Genomic DNA, 27641 nt, shown 5'->3' with positions numbered 1-27641 from the left:
TTGATTGAGAATTTTGTTTGGCTGTGAATAACACAAACCTGGAAACAGTGGCTTAAATAAAGACTTTTATTTTTTTCTCACAGAACGAAAAGTCCAGAAGTCAGAAACTTAGAATTGATAGTGTCTCCATGCCAGCAGAGAAATGGACTCATATCTTTCCACTAAGCCAACCCTGGCATGTGCTTTTCACCCTTGGGATTGTGGGATGGCTGCTTTGCTTCCAGAATTGAGTCCATGATTCAGGCAGGAAGAAATGAAAGAGCCAAGGACAAAATGCCCATGCCAATCAAGTCTCCCCTCCCCCTCCCTTCCCATACATTCACATATTTTAAATAGCCTTCCTGGAAGTCCCACCAAAAACTTCACCCCTACCCCTTTTTTGTTTAGTCATCAGAACTAGGTCAGATGATGACTTCTATCCAGGACTTTAGCAGTGTTTGTTTAATCTTTCCCCCAAACTGGAGTTCTGTAAACAAGAATAAGAATGGATACTGGGAAGAGACCAGTAGGCTTTTGTAGCTGGCAAACAATGATGATAACAATAGTGATGATGATTACAATAAAAATAATTATAGTTACCATTTATTGAATATGTGTCGTGTGCCAGGTCTGTAAAATTTGTACATTTTTCTTGTTTAATTTTCTCCCAAATCCTTAAAGTACTTGTGTTGGCACCCATTTAGAGCTGAGGAGCTTGAGACTCATTAAGGTGGAGTAACATGTTAAAAGTCATGAGGGGAGCAGTGCAAACTTGAGTTCAGTTCTATTTAACTGTTAAGGTTGTCTGGGACTGTCCTGGCTTTAGTAGTAAAAATCTCACATTCTAGAACACCTGTCAGTCATGAAACAGCATAGCAGGGGTCACCCACTGAAGCTCAAATAGTATTAGAGTATGAGTTCAATTAAAGCTTTTTGAATGGTTAATTTAATAAGTGTTTATAATTTCTCATAAATTTAAAGACTTGCAATACGTTAACAATACAACCTTTTAGTCGTATGTATTTTTCTTTTGCTTTGTGGCTTTTATGACTCTTTTTTATATACAGATGTTTAAAAATTTTATGCATCAAATATGTTTTCCTTTATAATTTTGTCCTTTGCCCTTATGTTTAGATATTCTTTCCCATGCTATTGACTGAAAGCATTTTCTTCTGGTTCTTTTATAGTCTATTTTGTAATTCAAAGTGTAAAATGGGGATATGCAGGAATGGGCAAGACTTGAATGCACATGTTTCATCGCCCAGGTTTGGGTGAGTGTTTCAAAATCCTATGCTTGTATGTTTGAAATATTCATCTCGGGAACTGATTTAAAATCCATCACTTAAGGGAATGAAAACTCTTTCCAATGCATTGCCAATGTGCAGTGCACATGTATCTGATCTGCAATCGGCAATCATGTCAAAATTTGTCAGCTCATTTCATATTCTTTTTAACTATCCTTTGATTAAGGGAGTGCTGTATGAACTTATGTCAGCCTGCAGTCAAATCTACCTTCAAATTATTAGCACCTGGTGAGAAATGTCCTTCCCATTCTAAACACTAGTTCATCATGTCTTGTTTGTAATTCGTTTGATGATTTTAATATGTCATTATAAATACTATACGTAACTAAGCCTTTGCACTGAAGCTTTGTTCTTGTAAAAATGGCAGAAAATGTGAACTGCATACTCTGTCTCTGATACAGATGTGTGGATCTAGACTAAGCAGGTGTGGTCCTAGGCTGAGTAAATCACCAGTTCCAAATGTCTTTATGTTGGAAAACATGATGTCATTCATGTTTATCTTGTACCATTAGGTATAACTTAGTTTGCTAGCCCATGGAGTGGGAAAATATTTGTGAATTCACTGTTATTGACAAATAATTATTAGAAAATAAAATTAACACTCTAGTCCAGGTGTTGGAAAACTTTTTGAAAAGGGCCAGATGATAACTATTTTAGGCTTTGCTGGCCATAAGATTTCGATTGCAACCACTCAACTCTTTGTAGGAGCAGTAGACAATACATAAACAAATGGGTTTGGCTGTGCGCCAATAAAACTTTATTTCCAAAAACAGGTGGCCTACATGGTTTGGTCTGCAGGCTGTATTTTGCCAACTACTGGGTAGTCAAATAATTCCTTCTTTCACAATTATTTCTTTTTTTCAGAATTCTTTGAAAACTATGTATTAGATTTCTAATTGTTGTATAACACCATTTATTATTTCAAAGGTGGTAATTTGTTGCTATACTGGCAAATATTAAACAACTTCTCCTATCATTGATACTTTAAGACTTTGACTTGAATGTCTTAAAGTTAAATTGGAAAGTGCTTTGAAAATTCTTTGAAGGGAAGTATTATAGTATAAACATTTCAGAATTGTTTGTTAGGAATACGTTGTGCCAATTGCAAATGAAAAGTTAGTTTCTCAAAGCTTCTTTCATATTAGTGGCCCATAGCTTTCTTCCAAAACAAATCTTTCTTTCTTCTGCCAAAAAGCTGGATATAGCTCTTGATTTCAGTGGGGTCCATGCTTAGAGGCAGGAAAGCATATGGGTGCCATACATTTGTTAGCATTCGTCTCTACATAATCACAAAAATTGAACACTCCAGAGCTCTATATTACAAATTTGGATGGTCTGCCTTATTATAGAGTTTCCACATCATAAAGGCAACATGTGCAAGATTCATCATCAATAGCATTGCTTCATGCTTTAGTAAATAAGAATGACTGACTGGAACTTTTACTTTTTTTTGTTGGATTCTCTCATGGTATAGACTGTAACCTGCGTGTCAATCTCTAATTGGCTATCATTAATCACATTTCAAAGCTAAATACAATTGGGGGATGTAGGTTTTATATTTATATGTCAAAATGCATACATTTTTAGTGGTAGGCCATATACATAATGTATATATGAAAAAACAATATTTATATATATATAATTTTTAATAATCAGTCTCCTCTGGGCCCTAAATATCCATGAATTTTTATTTCTGCAAAATTTCAATGCTATTAGTGCTGAAAGAAGTTTGGAATTCATACTTTGAAAGACTTCATAGTCTGTGACAGGGCTTTTGTTGTTGTTGTTCTTGCCTTTTTTTGGTTCTATAGTCTTGGCAGACATTTGTTTATCGTTTCATGGTTGGCCTATTTTTGGAAGAATCCTCAAAGCAATTGGAGATAACATATAACAAATAAAGTGGATGTTCAAACTGAGGATTGTTATCTTTGTTCAAAGATCAGGTGTAATTTTATAGTAATACAACTGAGTTTTTCCTGTTTTATAATGTAACTTTAAAAGTGTATAGCACTAAATGCCCACAAAAGAAAGTGGGAAGGATCTAAAATTGATACCCTAACATTACAATTAAGAGAACCAGAGAAGCAAGGGCAAACAAATTCAAAGGCTAGCAGAAGACAAGAAATAACTAACATCAGAGCAGAACTGAAGGAGATAGAGACATGAAAATCCCTTCAAAAAATCAATAAATCCAGGAGCTGGTTTTTTGAAAAGATCAACAAAATAGATAGACCACTAGCCAGATTAATAAAGAAAAAAGGAGAGAAGAATCAAATAGGCAGCATAAAAAATGATAAAGAGGATATCACCACTGATCTCACAGACATACAAACTACCATCAGAGAATACTATAAACACCTCTACACAAATAAACTAGAAAATCTAGAAGAAGTGGATAAATTCCTGGACACATACACCCTCCCAAGACTAAATCAGGAAGAAGTCGAATCCCTGAATAGACCAATAATCAGGTTCTGAAATTGAGGCAGTAATTAATAGCCTACCAACCAAAAAAAGCCCAGGACCAGATAGATCACAGCCAAATTCTGCCAGAGGTACAAAGAGGAGCTGGTATCATTCCTTCTGAAACTATTCCAAACAATAGAAAAAGAGAGACTCCTCCTTAACTCATTTTATGAGGCCAGTATAATTCTGATACCAAAATGTGGCAGAAACACAACAACAAAAAAGAAAATTTCAGGACAATACTCCTGTTGAACATTGATATGAAAATCCTCAATAAATTACTGGCGAACCAAATCCAGCAGCACATCAAAAAGCTTATCCACCGGGACTTTTTAAATGCTTTAAGCAGTGGAGGGGTCGATGAAATATGTATTGCCTCCTAACATTAATGTTTGAAGAACAACTTTCATTTAAATATGGAAGCTAGGGATGGAGGAGGAAGATTTACCAATCAAATGGAGAGAAAAAAAAAAAAAGCAGGAGTTGTAATTCTTGCCTCTGATAAAATAGACTTTAAAGCAACAAAGATCAAAAGAGGCAAAGGAGGACATTACATAATGATAAAAGGATGAATGCAACAAGAAGAGCTAATGATCCTAAATATATACGCACCCAATACAGGAGCACCCAGATACATAAGGCAAGTTCTTAATGGCTTACAAAGAGACTTAGACTCCCACACAATAATAGTGGGAGACTTTAACATCACATTGTCAATATTAGACAGATCAACGAGACAGAAAATTAACAAGGATATCCAGGACTTGAACTCAGATCTGGAACAAGTAAGCTTAATAAACATTTACAGAACTCTCCACCCCAAATCCACAAAACGTACATTCTTCTCAGTACCACATCACACCTACTCTAAAAGTGACTATATAACTGGAAGTAAATCACTCCTCAGTAATTGCATAGCATTTCACAGGTTTAAATGAAGTATTGGTGGGCTGCTTGTTTGTTATTTTCCTCCCTTATTCCTTCCTGTCTCCATTGTTAAGCACAATTATTGACTTAAAAGAGGTTTTCAATACCCATTTTTAGACTGTATTCTAGCCTGGGCAATAGAGCAAGATTCCCATTCCCTCTCTCTCTTTCTCTTCCTCTTTCTTTCTCTCTTTTATTCGTTTATTCTTTCCTTCTCTCTTTCCTTTTTTCTTTAAAAAAAAATAAAAATAAATATGGAAGCTAAGATCCATTTCAAAAGTCTCATTACTCTATATTCATATCTTGTAAAAATACACTTATACACTTCCTTAGAAATGTAATTTGGATAAAAATAAGAATGTTTCCAAATAATCAAGTTTATTTTTTACTAATAAAATAAGTTTATCGGTAAAAATAAGGTGCTGAAATTTAGCCAAACATAACAAAGCAAATAAATAAAAACAATAAAATAGACAATATTATTGACAGGATTTGTAATTTGTGTCTTTCAAGATTCTTAAATGCTTTGCTGCTAATTTCTCAGACTTTCATCAGTGCAACACTGTAAGATTTGATAATGGGAGCATCCCTCCCAAGTATATGTAACTTATACAGTATTATCTTTGTGGGTGGTATGCTGGGATATTCTGAAAAATCATTCTTTATTCCTCACATAATGGAACCAAGTGCTGGAAGAGAGAAAGAAGAGCATAGTCAGGAAAGAAAGAAGCAGCATTTGGAGAAACACCACATGATGATTGAAATTTTTTTTTTTTTAGTTTCTCATTGTTTTATTTTTTAATACGTATTTTATTGCATTTTAGGTTTTGGGGTACATGTGAAGAACATGCAGGATTGTTGCATAGGTACGTACATGGCAATATAGTTTGCTGCCTTCCTCCCCATCACCTATATCTGACATTTCTCCCCATGTTATCCCTCCCCAACTCCCCACCCCCACTGTCCCTCCCCTAGTTCCCCCCGACAGACCCCTTTGTGTGATGCTCCCCTCCCTGTGTCCATGTGTTCTCATTGTTCAACACCCACTTATAAGTGAGAACATGCGGTGTTTGATTTTCCATTCTTGTGTCAGTTTGCTGAGAATGATGGTTTCCAGGTTCATCTATGTCCCTACAAAGGACATGAACTCATTGTTTTTTATGGCTGCATAGTATTCCATGGTGTATATGTGCCACATTTTCCCTGTCCAGTTTATCATCGATGGGCATTTGAGTTGGTTCCAAGTCTTTGCTATTGTAAACAGTGCTGTAATGAACATTCGTGTGCATGTGTCCTTAGAACGATTTATAATCCTTTGAATATATACCCAGTAATGGGATTGCTGGGTCAAATGGAATTTCTATTTCTAGGTCCTTGAGGAATCGCCACACTGTCTTCCACAATGGTTGAACTAATTTACACTCCTACTAACAGTGTAAAAGTGTTCCTATTTCTCCACATCCTCTCCAGCATCTGTTGTCTCCAGATTTTTTAATGATCACCATTCTAACTGGAGTGAGATGGTATCTCAATGTAGTTTTGATTTGCATTTCTCTAATGACCAGTGATGATGAGCATTTTTTCATATGTTTGTTGGCTTCATATATGTCTTCTTTTGAAAAGTGTCTGTTCACATCCTTTGCTCACTTTTGAATGGGCTCGTTTGTTTTTTTCTTGTAAATCTGTTTTAGTTCTTTGTAGATTCTGAATATTAGCCCTTTGTCAGATGGGTAGATTGCTAAAATTTTTTCCCATTCTGTTGGTTGCTGAGTCACTCTAATGACTGTTTCTTTTGCTGTGCAGAAGCTGTGGAGTTTGATTAGGTCCCATTTGTCTATTTCGGCTTTTGTTGCCAAGGCTTTTGGTGTTTTAGTCATGAAGCCTTGCCTATGCCTATGTCCTGGATGGTTTTGCCTAGGTTTTCTTCTAGGGTTTTTATGGTGTTAGGTCTTATGTTTAAGTCTTTAATCCATCTGGAGTTAATTTTAGTGTAAGGTGTCAGGAAGGGGTCCAGTTTCTGCTTTCTGCACATGGCTAGCCAGTTTTCCAAACATCATTTATTAAACAGGGAATCCTTTCCCAATTGCTTGTTTTGTCAGGTTTGTCAAAGATCAGATGGTTGTAGATGTGTGGCATTACCTCCAAGGCCTCTGTTCTGTTTCATTGGTCTATATCTCTGTTTTGGTACCAGTACCATGCTGTTTTGATTACTGTAGTCTTGAGGAAGATAAACTCTTGTATTAACAAATAAATAGAAACAACCACAAATAAGTTTGAATGGAGACTATTATGCATATTTTTCTTTGCTCCATTTCTTTTTCTTTCTTAAAATACATGTGTGCTCCTTAATACAAAACTTTATTGTTGATTTTCCAATTGCAAAACTACTTAATGAAGAGCACTTGGAAAACGAAGTAAAGCACTAAGAATTACCTATCATTGATGACCTAGAGATATGAATAATAAAATTTGAATTTATGGCATTTTTCTTTACTTATATATGTTTTTGTTTTTACAAAAAGAGACTCCATCACATCAAATGTGTTTCATAAGTTGCACTTTTATATAACAAAGTACTTAAATGTCTCTGACTACATCTTTTTTGTCAATATATAGTTTTTTCAAAATAATTTAAAAAATAGTTTTATCTAGCTCATTTTTTAAATATTAAAAGAAATGCATATTTATTGCAAAGTAATTTAGAAAATATACATTAAAAAGATATCATCTTTGGTATTACTGCCAAAAGTTGCTGAAGCTTATTTTACAGGGCACTTGAAAGAAGGTATTTATGCTAAAATATGTTTAGGAAATTTGTGGTTAAATGCATATAAACAGGTTTTCTTTTACTACAGGACTTCTCAGAGCCTTTAATATGCTGGTGTATACTGTGATATTCACAAAAGGGAGGTAAAATGTAGTTTCTCAAACTTGATGAGAGAAACTTTAATTCAAAAGATGAGTTTTTCCTGGAACACACTTTGGTATACAGTGTTCTTTCCACACAAACACACAAACACACAAACACACACACACACACACACACAGAGGCATACTCAAACAGTCTTTATTTACTGATTACTAGGTGATTAATTTAATGATTGGGTAACGAGCTTAATATATCATGGTCATCTATTCACATTAATAAATGATCCACATCATCATTTTACTGGCTGCCAAGTATACCACTGTTTTTATGCATCCTAATTTTTAAAAACAACTCCTTATTGATGAACATCTATGCTGTTCAATTTTTTTTGCATTTGTAAATCATGCTGAATCAATGCGTTTGTAAATTCCTATATATTTATTCAATGATTTCTTTAGGATATACTCCTAACAAAGAGATAGTACAGGTCTTTTAATTTTTCCTGTATTCCCAGATTAGTTTCTTTGCCCAGGAATATGAAAGTTTTTAATAAAATTAGGATAGTTTTTTATAATTAGGATAAGGAGGATTTGTCCACTCATGAAATATGAATAGGATCAGAGTAAGCTATCATAACTATGGTTTGTTAAATACTTGCAATTAGTCAGAGGACTGTTATGCATTTATGAAGGAGAAATTATCAACATTTTTTTTAGTATGGAAGCTTAATACAAATGACATAATAAATTAGAAACCAAATTCCAAAAATATTATTCCCCTCCTGCCTTCTAGAGAATAAAAAAGGTTAAAAGGAACAACACCTTTCAAATTTTAAGTGAAAAAGAAACACATTTTAAGTCCAAGTTAAGATGTAGAAATAGACCCTGATTGATCTTCCTCTTCTCAATAATTAAAACCTGAAACACCCTATCCAGTGTTTTACTATGACTACATTCTATCAAAAATTCCATAAGTTATTCAATTGTAGTTTACATAGGCTGAGATCTCATCCTGTTTTGAGTAAGAAGTAAGAAAGCAAATCTGTTTGATCAGATTTGCTCTGCATATTGGAGTCTACACTGAGGCTTTTGAACACTTACACACAGGACTGATGAGCAAAGGCAATTGTTTGCTTATGTGGTAGATTGGAATCGCAAATGTTAATGTTATCCCCAAGAACACTTTTTAATTTATATCAAAATTGTATAAACAGGGTCACCAGTGCTAAATGGGATGTCAATGACCTATAAAGATCAGAAAGTAAACAATGATCTTAAAATAAGCATGTAACCTGAACACCTCAAGAATTGTTGTATATTGAAAGGCATTTGTGTACATGAAGAAAGGGAAAATTACTTAGCGCTAATTCAGTTTGTGGCAGGCTCCTTTTTTCTCAATCCATCAGCAAAATGGTGATGGACAAAAGTTTCACCCTATTTTAAAGGGCTATGGAGAAAACCAACACAAACCCATGGTTCATTCACGTCCTTTGAAATCATGGACATTCAGAAGCATACCTATTTCTTTTATGGGCTATTTAACTTCAGGCCAAGTTCTTTTGTCAGGATGAGCAGCACTGAGGAAAGAGAATAGACGGGAAACTTGAGTAAGATTAAAGGAGTAAGATACAGCCGGCAGGAAGAGATAGGTAGGTTCATTGAGGTACATGTTCAGGGATTTCTTTGAAGCTCAAACTCCCAACTTTAAAAGGAATTCCAGCCAGATGGAGAACAAATGGGAACATGTTTTGGGGTAGGTAAGCCACATGTTTTGATTTCAGTGAGGAAGGAGTTATGAGTCCAAAAGAAGTTTGTGTAAAAAGAGGACAATGAATTAAGAGAAAGAAACACTATTTTTTATTATGACTTATTAGATACATATAATTATGAATCTGAAACTGAGGCAAATTAAAAATTCACCAAAATATTGGCATCCTCCCTTACCCTTGGGGGTTACATTCCGAGAACTTCAGTGGATCTCTGAAACTGCAGTTAGTACCAAACCCGATTGCTGTCAATTGAAACACGTTTCTGTTCATTTCTTCCATTCACAAATTTAATGCCTTTTCCATCTTAATTAATTATTTATCATGCACTGTGGCCTTAACATTTGTCACTAAGGTGTGACAGCAAAACTGGCAAGAATTTGTTTTTTCTTTTTCACAATTTAATGGATAGAAGACTTATTCTTACTGTAGCTCTTAGCATCCTTAGCATAGGATTTTTATCTTTCCTTATTAAATCCAGAAATTTCATCTTTTCACTTAAAGGAAGTACTTTACACGTTCTTTTTGGTGTATTCGAATGGTGAGCATTGTCAATCTTGCCTTTTGGAGCCATTATTAAGTAAAAGAAGGATTACTTGAACACAGCACTGGGATGCTGCAAGTGTCCGTTTGATAACTGTGCCAGTTACCATTAATAAGTGACTGACTGGAGGGTGGTGTAGACAGCCTTCCAAGTCACCAAGGATGTGATTCAAGAGGCACCATAATCTAGTGGCTATGGCTCTGTGGTCATACTGCCTAGATTTGGATCCCGGCTCTTCGAGTTACACTGTGTGACTCACAGGAGGTAATTTAACCTCTCTGTGCCTGACTTTCCTTATCACTAAAATGAAAGTAGTGATAGTTTCCACCTGCTTAGTTGTGAAGAGTAAATGAGTTATTAGGTTCAATGTGCTTAGAACAGCGCTTGACACAGTAGTATGTCCTCAGTGAACATTAGTCATTTGTTTGAACATTTAAAGACCCAGTAAGCTAGATACACTGCTTCTTGCCTTCCCTCCCCTTCCTTTCTACCTCCCTTCCTTCCCTTTCTTTTCTTCCTTCACTTCCTTTCCCTTCCTCCTTTCCTTCCTTCCTTTCCTCCTTTTTTTCTTCCTTCCTTTTCTCTTTTCTTCTTTCCCTTTCTCTTCTCCTTTCCTTTCCTTCCTTCCTCCCTCCCTCCTTCTCTTTCTTCCTTTCTTCCCTCCCTCCCTTCCTTCTTTCCTTCCTTCCTTCCTTCCTTCCTTCCTTCCTTCCTTCCTCTTTCCTTCCCTCCCTCCCTCCCTCCTTTCCTTCCTTCCTTCCTTCCTTCCTTTCTTCCTCCCTTCTTCCCTTCCTTCCTTTCTTCCTCCCTTCCTTCCTTTTTTCCTCCCTCCCTCTCTCTCTCTCTTTCTCTCTTTCTTTCTTTCGTTTCTCTCTCTCTTCCCTCCCTCCCTCCCTACTTCCTTCCTTCCTTCCTTCCTTCCTTCCTTCCCCCCCTCCCTCCCTTCCTTCCTTCCTTCCTTTGTTTCTCTTTCTTTCTGTCTTTTAGCAGGGTCTTGCTTAGTTGCCTAGGCTGGAATGGAGTGGCTCAGTTTTGGCTCCCTGCAGCCTCAAACTCCTTGGTTTAAGCAGTCCTTTCACCTCAGCCTCCCAAGTAGCTGGGACCAGTCATGTGCCACCCCACCAGGATAACTTTTTTTTAAAAAAATTTTGTAGAGATGGGGTCTTACTATGTTGCTCCTGGGCTCAAGCAATCCTCTTGCCTCAGCCTCCCAAAGTGGTGGGATTACAGGTGTGAGCCACAGGGCCTAGCCACCATTCCTTTGGATATCTTAATTTATTTGGTTCTTAATGACTTTTTTTCAAGAGTCACTTCTAAAAATATAAATAGTCTATTATTTATCTTTAAGTGAATCCATCCCAAATCTACTATCAATTAATAAATACTACAGCAGGGTTTAATTGCTTCCCATATTTACTCAGTGGGGTGCCACTTTGGGAAAGAGCAAGAAGTGCTGAACCAGTGGGAAGCATCCTAGGACAAACCTAACCTACCTTTTCTGCTTTATACTGAACAGCACACCAATTATAATTTTGTAAATTGCAAGGAAAATGTTAAGCCTACAATGTTTCAATGCAAAGCACTAAAGCTTTAAAGAACCTGCTAGTATAATACTGTGAGATAAAATAGAAGGCTGTGATACATTTTCTGGCTCCTTGCCTGAAACCTGGGAAGAAAATAGTGTCTTATTTGAAGGCAGACATGAAAGGGAAGGAACTCATGAAAGAGTTGCATAGGCTGATTGTGAAAAAAGACAATGTGGAGGAATTCCAGGATCTCCATTTTGGTTGCATCCTGTCAAAAGCCAAGTTAGTATGGAGCTGAGGATGCAGCCCAAACAACCACAAGCTTGAGGCGTCAAAAGACAGAGACAGGAAAGGAAGGACAGGAGGATACACACATACACACACACACACTCTCCCTCTCTCTATCAAAGGAATTATTTTAAAGCAGTAAACATATCTTTTACTGAAATACTGAATTGTATTTTATGGGTATTTTTTTTGTTCTTGAATTGCATATGTCAGAGAACAGCACTCCCTGTCTCTCGATGTTTGAGTTTGCTTCAGTGTTGATCCAATCCTAACTGCAAGATTTGTTCAGTGAACCAAGACATGCATCTTTAAAGCCAAGCCAAAGATGGTTTCACTAAAACAAATTCTCAAACTTTTTGATCTCATATCCCTATACAACTTTTAAAAATTATTGAGTACTTTCATTTTGTTATTATACCCATTGATGTTTACCGTATTAGAAACTGCAACTGAGAAAAAACTACTTATTAACTTATCTAAATAATAATGCCATTTCACATTTTGGTAAATAGTTTTTGTGAAAACATAGTTTCCAAAACAAAAAAATGATGAGAAGAATGGCAAAATGTTCAGCTTAATAGATGGCAGATTCTCATATCTGTTTCTACATTTAATTTGTTTTATCATTTCATATCATGTAGTCTCTGGAAAACTCTGTTGTACTATAATGAGAGAACAAGAATGAAGATGGAAATAACACTTTAGTATTTTGTGGAAATGGTTTTGAATTCATAGACTTCCTGAAAATGTCTCGGAAATACCCCAGGAATTTCCAAACTGCACTTGGAGAACTACTATCACAGAACAAAGTCCTATGTGTGGTCAAGACTGAGTGATTTGATTTAATTGCTGCTGTTGTTATTGCATCACTATAGGTTATTGGTTTTTAAAAGCCCATCTTTTCACATTCTGAATTTGGAATATGTCTTACCCTGATAGTGACTTACAACAGCTGTTGGCCCAGTGGCAGTTGTGATGTAATTATTACCTGCAAAAGCATGAATTTGGTCATAGCTATTCATAGCATCATTTTTATTGAATGATGTGCATCATTGTTGTTATGTGTTGAGAGTTTAATTGTCATTTAAAATCTCTTTCGCTCAGAATTTACAGTATAATATAGTTCTGAGATGAGGAGTTAGTGTATATGCAGAATGACAAGAATAGAGCAGTGGGGCATATATTTGACACTAGAAGAGCAATTTTGGGAGAATGAATAGGACTCTATATTTTTTTGCAAAAGAATAACAGTGTACTTTATGGTACCTAAAAAGGGACTAAACCACAATTATCTATGGATAAATTGTGTGTTGTTAGTGAGAAATGTGCAAAATGATTGCCTTTCATGTGCCAAGCCACACACTTGAAGACACAAAAACTTGCCAAATCTCTTGGTATCAAGGAAATATGCTGCACAGCAATGAGAGGATGTGACCAATTTGTGTGTCATGCAGGATTATCAGGCATAATAGATAGGTTAAGATAGGGTGTCATTACTTAATTGGCAACCTTTTTCCTTTCTTAGAGGTCCATGAAATAATTCATGTCTTTACATTGATGACACTGTAGGTTGAGTACAATACTCACAACAATATTTTTGACTGGTATATTACTTTCCTAGACCTGTGATAACAGGTTACCAACAACCAGGTGGTTTACCCAACAGAAATTTATTCTGTCACAGTTTGGAGGACTAGAAGCCTGAAATCAAGGTGTCAGCAGAGTCATGTACCCTCTAAGACTGATGGAATCCCTCCTTTCCTCCTTCTAGTTTCTGATGGTGGCTATAATTCCTTGGTGTTTATTGGCATGCAGGTATATCATCCCAATCTTTGCTTCCATCATCACAGGATGGTCTCCTTATGTATCTCTGCCTTCACATAGTGTTTTTCTTTTTTTGTGGAGACATCAGTCATATTGGATTAAGGGCTCACCCTACTCCAGTATGACCCAATCTTAACTAATTACAACTATAAAAAGTCCATCTCCAAAAAAGTCGCATTCTGGAGTACTGGGGGTTAGGACTTCAACATATCTTTTGGGATGCTATAATTAAACCCATAACAACAGGTAAGAAACTTAACATTTCTCTGTCTATGGCGGAGAAAATTCTACGGGTTTTCAAATTCTATTTTGTATTCCTCCCTCCTGGGCACAATAAAAATTTTATTTTCCAGTTCCCTTGCAGTAAAGCAGGAGTGTGTGATTAATTATGGGCAAGGAAATCTAAGGATAAGTGGAATATGTCATTTCTGGGCTAAAGCAGTAAAAAGCTGCTGTGTGACTTTTCAGTTTATTGATTTCCCTCAGGTAGTGAGTATAAGAGCAATGTATTGAGATAGCAAACCCGCAAGATCACAGCAGCCTGGATTTCTGAGTCACAATATGGATGATAAAGCTCTACATTTTTGAGTCTAACCTAAAGAAACCTTTATATTGTGGGAAATTAGTATGTGTTAAATGACTGAGATTTTGAAGTCATTTGTGACAGAAGTGTAATCTAGTCTATCCTGATTAACACATGAAGATGCACCAAGAGGTAGAGGATGGCATGAAGTGATGATTCTGTAACCATATCCATGAATTCTTTCTAAGGATGAAATACTCTTCTTAACATTCAAAAATCAATCAGTGTTACACACCACATCAATAGAATAAAGGATAAAAACCACATGATTATCTCAATAGATGCAGAAAAAAAGTATTTGACAATATCCAACACTTTGTTATGAAGGAAACACTGAACAAACTAAGGCAAGTCAATTTCCTCAACCTAATAAGGGGCATCTACAAAAAAATCCATCACTAAGTTTATATATAATGGTGAAAAACTGATTTCCTCCTAAGATTAAGAACAAAATGAGAGTGTCCTCTCTCATCAGTTCTGTTCAACATTTGTGCTGGAGGTTCTAGCCATAGCAACTAAGCAAGAAAACAAGATAAAGGCATCCAGACAGGAAAGGAAAAAGTAAAACTATTTTTATTCACATATGACATGGTCTTATGTATAAAAAAAATTTAAGGAGCCCACAAAAATGACTAAGTCTAATAAATGAATTCAGCAAAGTTGCAAGATACAAGCTCAGTATATGAAATCAATTTTATTTATGTGTATTAGCAATGAACAAGCCAAAGTGAAATTAAGAAAACAATTCAATTTATAATAGAATTAAAAGAAGAAAATGCTTGGGAATACATTTAAAAAGTGCAAGATGTGTACACTGAAAGCAATAAAACATTATTGAAAGATATTAAGGAAGATCTAAATAAATGGAAAGATATCCCATGGTCATAGATTGGAAGACAATTTTGGAGTTTTTTTTTTGTTTTTTGCTTTCTTAGCTTGTATTTTAGGTTCAGGGGTACATGTGAAGGTTTGTTACATAGGTAAACTCATGTCATGGGGGTTTGTTACATGGATTATTTCATCATTCATTAATTAAACCGAGTGCCCAATAGTTATCTTTTCTGCTCCTGATAATATTGCTAAGGTGATAATGCTTCCAAAACTGATCTACAGCTTCACACAATTCCTATTAAATCTCAGCTTCCTTTTTTTTTTTTTTTTGGTAAAAGTTGATGACTAATGTTAAAATACAAATGAAAATTCAAGGAACCCAGAACACCTAGTTCAACCCTGAAAAAGAACAAAATTGGAGGACTCACTCATCAGAATAAAATTAACAGGCTCACACATACTGCTTTTTAGAAAAGCAACATCTCTATTTTAAAGATAAAAATTAATATATACTTACTTGTACTAGTCAGGAGAGGCGAGGCCATTCTTTATGAGCAGATTCTCCAATTCTTAAAAGTTTAGAGTTAATTTTTTGCTTTAATTAAATGTTCACTGGGGATTGGCTGAGAGGTCAGATCCACATCTCATTTCTGAACCTCGGCTGATGGAGCAGCTGCTGTCTCAAACTTAAGCCACCATCTCAAGGGTTTGTGGCAAAAGAAAAGAGCTCAGGGGGATCCTGCACCAGCAATTAAATGTTCTAGCCTAAAAGTGACACATACCATTTTCGCTTATAATTCTTTAGACAGAACCGATCCTATGATGCCACCCAACCGCAAGGGATCCTGGTATAATTCTTTCATGGGCTCCGAAAACAAGGAAATGCAACTTTGTAGTGAAGAGATGGATTTTCTGTTGGTAAGAAACTCAGATGACACAAAACTATGTCACTCAGTAATACCCCAGAGATTACCACTGTTAACAAAATGGCATATATTTTCTAGACTCTTATAGAAATATACATACCCACGCATACACAAGTTAATTTAAAAATATCCCAATAGAAATGTCATTCTAAAATCTGTTTCTCCCTGGGCCCCAAAACATATAACAGTCACATTTCTCCATGAAAAGACATATAATTTACCTCACATCTTTTAGCTGCTGCAGGCTAGGATGGACTGTGATTTACCTCATTTACTCTGTATAGAGCAATATTTTGTTTATGTCTAGTTTTTGATATTATTATACACTTTGTAATCAATACTGTTGCACATGTTCCTTAGCTAACAGTAAATGTTTATGACTGACTGAATAAAGATGTCAACAAATGAAGGAATGAAGATAACCAATCACCAGTGATTTAAGACTCCAAACACATGGTGAGAGAATTAAAAAGTGCATTATTCCAACCTTTTAAACATCGTTTGGCATGTTTCAGAATGGCAATAAAGGCAGAGGAATTCTTAACTACGTTAATGTATCAGGTCATTCACATTAGCATTTCTAGAGTTTGTTAAACCCCTGGATTCCTGTTCAAGTAAAAAATTTTTTTGATTATAAAACTTAACATCCACTCTGAGAGCCTGTGGAAATAGAAGGTAGATGGCAATGTTATTGTCCGAAGTCTGAAGCTCCTGAGACATGAACAAGATGGTAATGTGACTCCTCATTTATTTTTTATCTTCAGTTTTAGTTCTTTAATCATCATGTATCTAGAACGACTGGTGATTTAAATGAAAAGTTGGAATCTAAAGATAATCAGGGTTTTAGCAGTTTAAACTAATCACCAGTGCACCAGCTTGAAAAGCTTTGTGACTTTGACTATGGAGGTATTTACAGTGCCAGGAGGAAAGTGGCTTTGGCAGCTCTCAGTCTTGATGGGTTAAGTAGCTTGTAGTTGGTTTTGGAGGGTATGTTACTGTGGAAGATAAATGAGTCCCCAGTTTTTGAACTTACTCTCCAGGCTGCTTAACTCAGCTAAGCTCTCCTGGCAACTGCTGGACAGGGTTCTCACTGTAAGACAGTCAGCACCATGCTTGAAGCCCTGCAGGAAAAATAAACCCCACTGAACCAACCAAAATACTGGAGAGGGCTTCAGTAGTTTCAGTAAATCCTAAATGAGAGAAGATGACGGGGTGTGTGTGTGTGTGCACGTACTTGCACTTATGCTACATCCTTATTCCACATAAACTTTATGAGCTTTATAAGGATTCATCATAAAAGACAACTGAAAGCAACCAGAAAAACATTCTTAGACTGATCTACTTCATTTTCAATTCAAGCTGTATGTAGTATGCTTAGCATACTTTGAAGATTTGTTTCATTTTGGTGATTATATTTGAGTAGTTATATTCTTTGTGTGTGTGTGTGTGTGTGTGTGTGTGACAGAGAGAGAGAGAGAGAGAGAGAGAGAGAGAGAGAGAGAGAGAAGAGAAGAGAGAGAGATTTGGCTAAGGAGAGAATAAGGGGGAAGGTAAATAATATGAGGAATTATAGCAAATTATTATGTCTGATTTGAGAATATAGAGTAGGAATGTATCAGTTAACTAGGACTGCGCTATGAAATGCCATAGGCTAGGTTTATTTCTTACAGTCCTAGAGACTGAGAAGTCCAAGATCAAGCTTCCAGCAAGGTAAGCTTCATTCTGAGGCTTCTTCTCGTGGCTTGTAGGCAGTCACCATCTGAATGTGTGTTTATATGACTTTTTTGTATGAGCACACAGAGAGAGAGGTAGAGAGAGGAGTGGGGAGGAGGAGGGAGCACATTAGCTCTCCAGTGTCTTTCTTATAAGAGCACTAATCACATCAGGAGTGCTCATCTTATGACTTCATCTAATCCTGATGATCTCCCAAAATCCCATCTTCAAACATAGTCTCGTTGGGGGTTAGGATTCCAACCAATGAATTAGGGATGCATAAACATTTGTTCCAAAATAAAGGGTGTTAAATTCTTTGCTCACTAATCAGTCCCTGAAAAGTTTTTAGGAGATTGAAGTTTAAAACATTTCTATTTGGATAATCTCCAACCTAAAAATCTCCACTCTGAAAATGATGCATACACATTCGTTGTTGCCCCTCTATCTTACACAGGGTCGAATGTCTCCACCTTCATTCCCACCCTCATCCCTTTCATCAGATCCTGCAGATTTTTTAAAATGGTAGCGTCAGATAAAAATAAAAGAAAAAAGCAGGGAAAAGCACATTTTAGAAACTGTTTCCAGGGGCCAACCCCTGGGTACTCTCCTGTTTGCCAGTTTCCTACTGCTACTACCCAAACCTTTAACTTGATTTTACTTTGTTATCTGCCTGAAATTTGACAATTGAAGATGCATTTAAGCTAACATGCATTAGCTTTAAAAATACAAGTGTGTGTGTGTGTGTGTGTGTGTGTGTGTGTGTGTGTGTGTGTGTGTTGAGGAGAATGTCATGTTAATAGATTATTAATTAGTGGGATATTGGTCAATCCAAGTCCTTTTCTTACTAAAAGATGGTTGAAGCTAACTGCACTGAGATCGCAGAAGTTGTATTAAGGGGAAGAGATGGAGTATGGAGAAGTGGATGTGGGGAGAGGTCAGAATGATGCACCAGTGTGTTTACCCCAGTACATATGGCAACTCAAAAGGGGCATGTCCCATAATTGACACTGTATAAATATTTGTTAGATGAGTAAAATGAAGAAAGACTATTGAAGTGTCCTTGTGGAAAACACTATAAGTTGGGTGTTGGGTCTTATAAAAGGATGCATGCACACTTCTTTTCACCTTTGCCAAGATTTCCTGAGTGTAACTCCTTGTTTATCTTACTTTTGCTTTTTTATCAGTACCTCCTGAGCTTGATATTGGGGGTTATCCTACATGTTATTATCACATAGATAAACTGTTCACTCTCTGTAACTTGCACCTGAAAATGAACAAGGCCAGCCTCTTGCAGAAAAGGGATGCAATTTTTGGAAGACAGGAAAGGCAACCATTGATTGATGCCTGGAATCTTATATGGATGTTTATTCCTTGGCTCAAGGTTTCATCATATTTGGTAATATGGCAAAAGAGCCTGGACACTTGGGTTCTAGCATTTTCTTTACCCTAAATAACAGAATGATGTGGGACAAAGTACTTTTTGTACCTTGCTTTTCTTAGAATACTCTATTAGGCCCATGTGAACTTAGCACAATGTTTTCTGCATGAAGCAGATATTCAGAACCTTGAATTATCTTTATGTATGTAAAAAGGTTTCAAGTGATGTCATTCCAGATTAGATTTACTATGAACATTAGCAACAATGTTATGTTACTTGTGTTGGAAATGAGAGACTCAAGGCAAATATGAGTACTCTGTTTATTTTGTGCCTCATTCTTTAAGTTTGATGCCCCATTGAATGTGAATAATTATAAGCAAGCATGGAGAATGAAGTGAGATAAAAGGGGAACTAATTATTTTGGTTGCTGTGGGCACAGGGGAAGCTGCTGGGTGGGGAGGGAGCTGTTGGGCTGGTGCATGACGGCCACCTTGCTGGAGCTGTCCACTGGTCAGACATGGTTGCCAGTGCAGGAGCTATGGTGTTGGCTCCCAGGGCACCTGAGGCTGCCCTGGAAGCAGGAGGCCAGGCTGGGGCCCCAGAAGAGACCAGCAGACCAAGGAGTGCCCAAATCAGACTAGTCTAGTCTGATGGATACGACCAATATTCAAAGTTCAGGACCAACAGTTCCCTTAGGGCTAAAGTCTCCTATGAGAGCTAGTTGAGACTAGGGGGATGGCTGTCCCTGGCTGTGCTTTGCTTAGCACTGGCACCAGACCATCTGAGTTCCACATCATTGCTGCTCCTCCCACTTCTCTAAGCAGCTATCTTTGCCAACGCAAGTGGTGGTCAAGGGGGTCTCCTCCCGCAGTGATTCCAGAGCCCTGTGGTGAGAGCCAATTGCTTCTTGCCAGGAGTCATTGGGAGCCAGGAGTAAGTCCTGGTGTGCAGTAGCCCAGGGCAGGGTTCCCAGCTTCCTCTCCCTTCAGCCCAGCTTCTGTGCCTTCCCTCTGTCCATCCCCGGGTGCCTTCCTGTTCCAGTTGGCTGCATATAGTTGGCCATCTTGCCCTCTCTCTGAATCCATACTTTCTATGGAAAGATTTTCCTAGCCAAACCCATCTTTGGCTTGATAATTCATTTATATGTTTATTTTTATGTAACCTTTTAAAAAAGTGCATTATAAGTTACCTTATAAATAACCTACAATAAAATACACAGATCTTAAAGATCCATTTGATGAATATTGACAGTCACGGTTACATGTGTAACCACCACACAAAAGAATCTATAGGACATTTATATCATTCATAAAGTTTCATCCTTCCACTTTCGTGTCAACTGCCATCCCATATCAACATACAATTACTTTCTAACAACTATAACTAAAGATTAGTATTGCCTGTTCTCAAACTTCATGTAAATGGAAACATATATATATATATATATATATATATATATATATATATATATATATAATCTTTGTTTCTCTCTTCTTTGTATCAGTATGATGATTTTGAGGTTTGTTCATAATGTTTTGGCTAACACTATGTTGTGCCTTTTTATTGCTATGTAGTATTCTATTGCACAGATTTACTTGATTTTTTAAGGGGCCTTGCAGGAATAAGAGCCTTTTCTCAAAATATGAATTAGAATCTAATGACTGAAAGAGAAGTGTACAACTAAAGGGCAGAATGATCTGTATTGAGCTCTCACTGTGGATTTCCTGTCATATTTCTCTCCTTGTTTAGGGACTCGCCATTATTAATGTCAGTAGGTTTCTTCTTTCCTCTGCGTTTCAACAGCAGACCTACACTTGATAGCATTTTGGCCAGTAACCTTGTTCTCCAGACACTTCCTATCAATTTCGGACTCCCACACCTGGGGGCCAGACCCACACAACTGTTCCTATCACTACTACTCCAGCTTCTCATGCTACCAGCCAAGGAGCTCCTTTTCCCAATTCCCTCTAAGTGCTGCAAGATGCAGCAGCAGTCCCACATCCTTGGCTGTATGTATCTGGCATGCAGGTGTTAGTTTTTATAGTGCACCAGGTAGGAGAGACGCCACTGGAGTAGGTGAGGTTCCCAGGACCCTTTTTTTAGTGTCATGTTCTTTTCATGTTCTCACACATACTGATTTGAATGTCAAGACAGGCAGAGCTAGGTCGCCAAGGACAGAGGGGAAGAAAAACTGCTCATCTTGGGACTTGTCTTTGAGAGGCAAATGAACAATTTTTGATCAATTACTGAATAGCACAAGCCTGGATTCTCTGGAGAGGTGATTATGGCATGAAATAAGCACATTCTACAGGTGTTTCTGGGATGCATAACTCCAAATATACAGTTTTAATGAAGTGATAAAATAAGTGGTTTTTCCCAGAGAAATAGAAATTGCATTCTGAAGGATGACTTGGCATGATGTCCAGTTAGCTGATATATGGCCTTTTGCAGGTATTCCTTTGCACCCTGGTGCAGTGAAGAAAGCCATTACTACCAGGGAGAAGCATGAGATTAGTCAGTGGCACATGGCTGTCACCACTTGTCTTACACTGTTGTTAATTTGTTTAACCATTCTTCTTAGCCACTTATTCACACAGTATTCCTTAGCACCAAAGAGAAAAGTATTAGGGCAACCAACCCATGGCTTGGAGCCATGATGTGTGTAAATGGAAGGGTTAGTTTTATCTGACTGTTCTTTTCTTCCCCATCAGTCTTTCCCCTCTCTTGAAATTCAGGCTCTCAATGGATGAATAGAATGTGATATATTTACATAGTGGAATAATATGAGATGGTGAAAAAGGTAAAAACTAGAGTAACATGTATTGAAATGGCTATATCTTTAAAAGTATGCAATAAAACAAAAACTAAATTACATATGTACAATATGATGCCATTGATGCAAAATTTTAAAATATGTGAAATGATTCTGTGTGTTGTCTAGGGATATTTACATATATGTAAAGCTATAAAAATATGCTTCAGGCTGGGTGTGGTGGCTCACGCCTGTAATCCAAGGTGATCTGCCTGTCGGCCAAGGCAGGTGAATCACCTGAGATCCGGAGTTTGAGACCAGCCATGGTCAACATGGTGAAACCCAGTCTCTACTAAAAATACAAAAAATTAGCTGGCCATGGTGGTGGGTGCCTGTAATCCCAGCTACGTGGGAGTCTGAGGCAGGAGAATCACTTGAGTCGGGGAGGCAGAGGTTGCAGTGAGCTAAGATTGTGCCATTGCACTCTAGCCTAGGAGAGAAGAGTGGAGCTCTGTCTCTCTCTCTCTCTCTATATATATATATATATTTAAATTCATATTCGGAATCAGAGTTTCCTTTGGTTGGGGGCTTGGAGTGAAATGCACTTGGAAAGGATACACAACTATGCTTGTGATATTTAATCTTCTAAACTAGACCATGACCCAAATGTATTTGGTATATTGTTATTCAGATATTTTTATATGTTCAAAAATGTTTTACAATAACTAGATAAAAATTAATAAAATAAGATCATGACTGGTTTATATTGTCTAGATCATTAAAATTCTAAAGTTTTAATATCCATTCATTTTCACCAACTGCCAAGCTCAATATTTTGGCAAAAAAGTGAAATTGGTGTAGAAGTGCATGTTCTCTGTGTTCTCTGATTTTACAACTTTTAAATGTCAATGAATTGTTATTAGAAGGCAGTTTGACCCTCTAAAACAAATATATGGCATTATGGCCACCTAATTAATGATATGGGACACAGGATTTTAGATTAATGCTGTTGTAACACCTTTTCTCAGAATTCTGTAATTCCTGTGTTCATTTATGAAATATTTCCTGAGACTGCTATGTCTATTGCTATGGAGTAGGTATCAGGACAGGTGCAGATAGAAAAAATGTCACTTTACACAATGTAGAATACAAAATAAGAAGCAGAGAAAAAACCATGATGAATTCTAGTCAATTTGCTAAAAGGGAACGAAGCGAAGTACAATGGACATAAACCCATTAGGAGCAGCTGTACCAGAATGAATAAATGGGGTTTGCTGAGTTGTTTCACTTTGTCCGAGTCTGGTACGGGATGCTGCAAGCTGGACGTGGGTCAGGGCCTTCTGGAGCTGAGATCAAACCTCTCAGACCTCAGTCCAGGGCTTGCATTTCTTTCTGGATTTTTAAGATCCCATAGCTCAGATCCTGTGAGAAGAGCCCTTTGTCTCATGAAAACCTGTGAAGGTTACTCTGGGGATCATGTTGGCCTGGCCTAGAGCTGTGGGCGATGCTGACATCCAGCGCACTTGAGGATGCAAGGAGCACCCTACGAGAATGGAGCTGCAAAGGCAGAGGAAAAGAAATGATGCAATTTCTTTTTCAGCTTGGGAGAAGGATAGCAGAAATGAACAAGATCTGTGAGGAAATTTATATTAGGGGATAAACAAATGAGTTCTGTGCCCGCCTCTTTAAGTCTCTTCAATGCCATGTTCATTTCTCTTTTTTGATTACCAGGTAGTGCTGTCCTCAGTCTCTTGGGGCATACTTCTTTCCGTGATCTGGCACAAACGACCCCTCAGGGCTTAAAGACTTGCGAATGACAGATGATGAAGGTGTGCATCTCTTAATCAAGCTGCCGTATTTGCCCATCTAAAAAGCTGTTTAAAAAACACATCTAGTGGATCTCTGCCTCCCATGCTCACATCTTATTTAACACCAACTTTTACTTTTGAAAAATCTGAAGAAAATCTTATGCAGGCTGTGACCAAAGGAGAGGGCAAGGTAAAAAATGTCCTATAGAGGGGAAGCACATGTTTTTTTTGTTTTTAATTTTAAATTCAGTTGCTGATTTTATTAGCTGCTGTTCTGACCTTCTAGCTAACTTCAGGATTGTTTAGGTTAAGATTGAAAATGTAAATCTGCATGGCAAGAGTGCTTTTCTAAAGGATGCTCTTTAGATAGCTCTTCAAATTGTTGGATGATAATGACTATTGCCCCTTACCTTTTGAAGCTGAAGGACAGTCTGCAGCCTGTTTTCCTGCTCAGCTTACCTAGTGAGAACCTACCGCATATCCAGCCCTGGGGTGGGTCCTTTCTCCCCCATTTAACCCCTCTGCCAGAACAGCAAAGATTAATTTTCAAAAATGTTATTCTCACATATTTACAGATATTAGGGAGAACCCAACAGAAAAACAAAACAATATTGGTAATTATATTCTAGAAAATTCAACTTGTTTTATTCTTGCTGACATTTTCCTTCAGGAAAAGTAGTTTGATAATGAAGATGGTGAAATGATGAGACTTTACAAGGAGATTAGGTCCACAGACAAAACATCTTCATTAAAAAAATACTAGAGCCAGATGTGCAGGTTCATGTCTGTAGCTCCAGCTACTCAGGAAGTGATAGTGGGAGTATTACTTGAGCCCAGGAGTTTAAATCAGCCTAGGCAATGTAAAATGCCTTACCTAGTAAATCTCCAACAAGTCTCTCTAGAAGTATTCTGGGTGCAACAGTTGTCCTCTGCGGGACTTCTCTCTCACGCATTATGCTATCAGATTGATCCCCATCTCTGGAAGCCACTGCTGGGCCCCTGCTCCAGTCTGAACTCCTAGGAAATGTAGCATAGCTATTTCTCTTCATCCAAAGATTGGGAACACTCACTTAAAAGTAGGCTTATGGAACAAGACAAAGTAGGTATTCAACCATTACTTGCTATTCTTCCCAGTTGGAACATTTGGGTCTTTGTTGAGCTGTTCATAGTGATGAGATGACATAGTAAGCCAGATTTACACCTTATTCCATGTTGTGCATAATATGCTTTATTGAGTTCTTCAAATTCGCTAATATGTGCACTGAACTATTCATCCAATGTACGTTAATTATCTGCTGAGACCAAGATCAGAGTGATCTACTTAATCAAAAACCATTCATATCTTTGAAAAATATACTTGATAAGCCAGAACTAGAGGTTGAAACTTTATATCCCATGACACAAACACTTTTGTGTATAGTTAGACTTGGTGTGACCTGAGGTGCAATTAAAAGAGCACTGGGTAAAGGAAGTCTTGTTTTATTCGTAGGTCTGTAATAAATGACGGTGTAATCATATTAACCACTTTCCCCTAAAAAGAATAAAATTTACTGCTTTTATACAATTTATAATAGTTCTCCTTTTTTGTGTACTTGATATGTGTCAAGACCTGACATGGTGTTTTCTTCACATATTATTGTTAACCATGGCAACAATATGGAGAGGTTGATATTATCATACCTATTTTATAGATGAAGAAACTGAGGCTGAGAAATTATATGTGACTTTCTTAGACTTGCATAGACAGCCAGTAGCAGCATTGGGGTAAAAACCCATTTCGTATCATATCCTGGAGTCTGTTCTCTTTCCACTTTACCAAACTTCCTTTCTGTTCAAACCATCAACGTGGTCCGTCTGGACCTGATTAGATCCATGCAGCTGCTGAATCCACTTACCTTGTTTAGAGCAACCAGAATAGAGATGTGTTTCATTGGCTTGAGCGAGGAAAAATGCATTATAATAGATGTGCTTTATATAAAGTGGGCTTCCTTTAAAAGAGATTTGCCTTTTCTGTACAGTGTAGAACATTAGAGGGGTTTTTCCAAAATAATATATTTTCCAGTTTGAATCCTTTTCAGGGAGCTTTTGGTGTTTCTCTCATCATTACATGGGGTATCAAACTGAAAGCTTTGCTATCCTGGCTACTGAGTCCTCAGACACAGTGAAGTTTTCATTTCAGATTTTACTAGCATTGAAAATGTGGCAATAAGACACATAAACAGTACACCTAATCCATGAAGTCCTTTCAGGGGCAGGAAAGTTGCTTCTGTGTAGTACAAAGGAGATTTTCTATCTGCCACTTGGAAAACTTGTATAAAGTAAACCCCAATTTGGGGTGTTTCTGGAGGGCAAAAGGTGATGTCCGCTATCTGATTGCACTTAGTGATACATTTTAACCTGTGATTTATGCAACCTGACATTGACGTTCATTTAGCTCAGATTACAAGTGAAGTAATTCACTCCCTAATGAAGTGCACCCTGCATGACATATTGACCATGGGAGCTGACAATCATTGCTTTAAAACAGGCATAGGTTACATTTTCTTTTGTCATTGAAAGTAGGTTATCAGTTAATAAACTTAAAACAGGGCCTGCTGACCTGACATTCTTCCAGAAGTATTTTGTTAGAGCATCAGAAAAGCTTGTACCAAAATTAACATCGTACTGGAAAAAAAGAGTAAGAAACTGCATGCCCTCACTGTTGTTCAGAGGAATAGCTTTTCCATGCAGTTATACAAGTTCCCTCCAACTTTTTATTTTGGAAATCTTCAAACCTATGGAAAAGCAGAAAACATAGTGCCATGAACACCTTTTTACTCTTCACCTGAATTCATTAGTTGTTAATATTTTGTCATGTGTGCACTCTCTCTTTCATGTGTACACACACACACACACACACACACACACACATATATAATTTTAAAGTAAATCACAGGCATCATGACACTTCACTCCTAAATACCTTAGCATGACTCCCCTAAGAATCAGGACATTCTCTTCTATTACCAAAATACCATTATCATGCACCTAAGAAAATTAATAATTCAATAACATAATCTAATATAAAATTCATATTCCAGCTGTCCTCAATAGTCTCCAAAATGTATTTTAAACTTATCTTTAAAAATCCAGAATGCAATAAAAAATTTCACCTTGTATTTGGTAGTTATGCATTTATGCAGAATTTTGTGGGCAATAAAAATGAAAGCACAGGAGCTCTGAGTCACAGTGATCTGCAGGCACAGTGAGAAAGTGCTGGTTATGTCTTATGCAAAAGTATTCTTCAAGCATCTCTCTTATAAAGTATGTTACCCATGATAGTGACCATTTTTTCCCCAAAATATTTCAGCCCATTTTACTGTATTCAAATTGGTGGGCACATGAAATATGGTATTACCTATCCATATTTTTTTAAACCTCAGTCTCATTGAATAGTTGAGTATTTTATTCTGTTTCCATATAAACTGTCAGATTAGAATTCCAAATCCAGAGGAATTATCCCAACCCCACTCAAAAAGAGAAAAAAATAACATAAACTTTCTGCATACAATGTTTTTCAGCATTATGTTGAGAATGAATTATAATTTTCAAATAATTGAATTTTCTTCTAATATAGACTTTTACTTATTCTCCTGAAAGCAAAATGTGTTGTAATTAAAAATGGAAAGAAAAATGAACATTCGCTAGGGAAAATGTAATGGTTTTATTACTGCCATGGACATTTGGAGATCAAGTTTAAGAAAATGTGGTTGAATTCAATGTTGCAAGTGCATGTCTCATCTATAATTACACGTCTAAGGTCTTGTAAAGTGACTGTATAATTGCTTTAGAGTTGCATTTAAAGGAAATATTGAGAAACTGCATTTCATGAATTACACTTTGCATGGATCTTATGTACTTTATTTCATGTCCTTGTACTTTCATTAGCAGTGTAAAAGCTATTGCACAAAATAGAAGAGGGGAACTATGACCTTTTATGTTCACTTTGCAGAGGATAGTAACTTTGTTTTTAAAGAAGCAAAACAATATTATCATCTTCCATATTAAATCACAAAAAGGCTTATGAACAATGCAATGTATTTTGAAATGAAAACAAAAATATCTTGTTCATTGGTGATGCCATTGAATTTTAAAATGAGCTAGAAGTTTTTTCCTCCA

The 27641-nt window shown here is 36.9% G+C and overlaps 1 long non-coding RNA gene across 1 annotated transcript in view; it reads left to right on the top strand.

Moving 5' to 3' along the window:
• Positions 1-1170: 1170 nt before the first annotated feature.
• Positions 1171-27641, top strand: part of LOC116560519 — a 50719-nt gene continuing 24248 nt past the window's right edge. The window contains exons 1-2 of the long non-coding RNA XR_004272997.1: positions 1171-1250; positions 23407-23504. This is a non-coding gene — a long non-coding RNA (uncharacterized LOC116560519). The remainder of the gene's footprint in view (positions 1251-23406; positions 23505-27641) is intronic.

The sequence above is a fragment of the Sapajus apella genome, unplaced genomic scaffold, assembly GCF_009761245.1.
Source record: "Sapajus apella isolate SASKATOON/1434 unplaced genomic scaffold, GSC_monkey_1.0 scaffold26, whole genome shotgun sequence".
NCBI classification, from domain to species: domain Eukaryota; kingdom Metazoa; phylum Chordata; class Mammalia; order Primates; family Cebidae; genus Sapajus; species Sapajus apella.
This window is presented reverse-complemented; position numbering and strand designations above follow the sequence as displayed.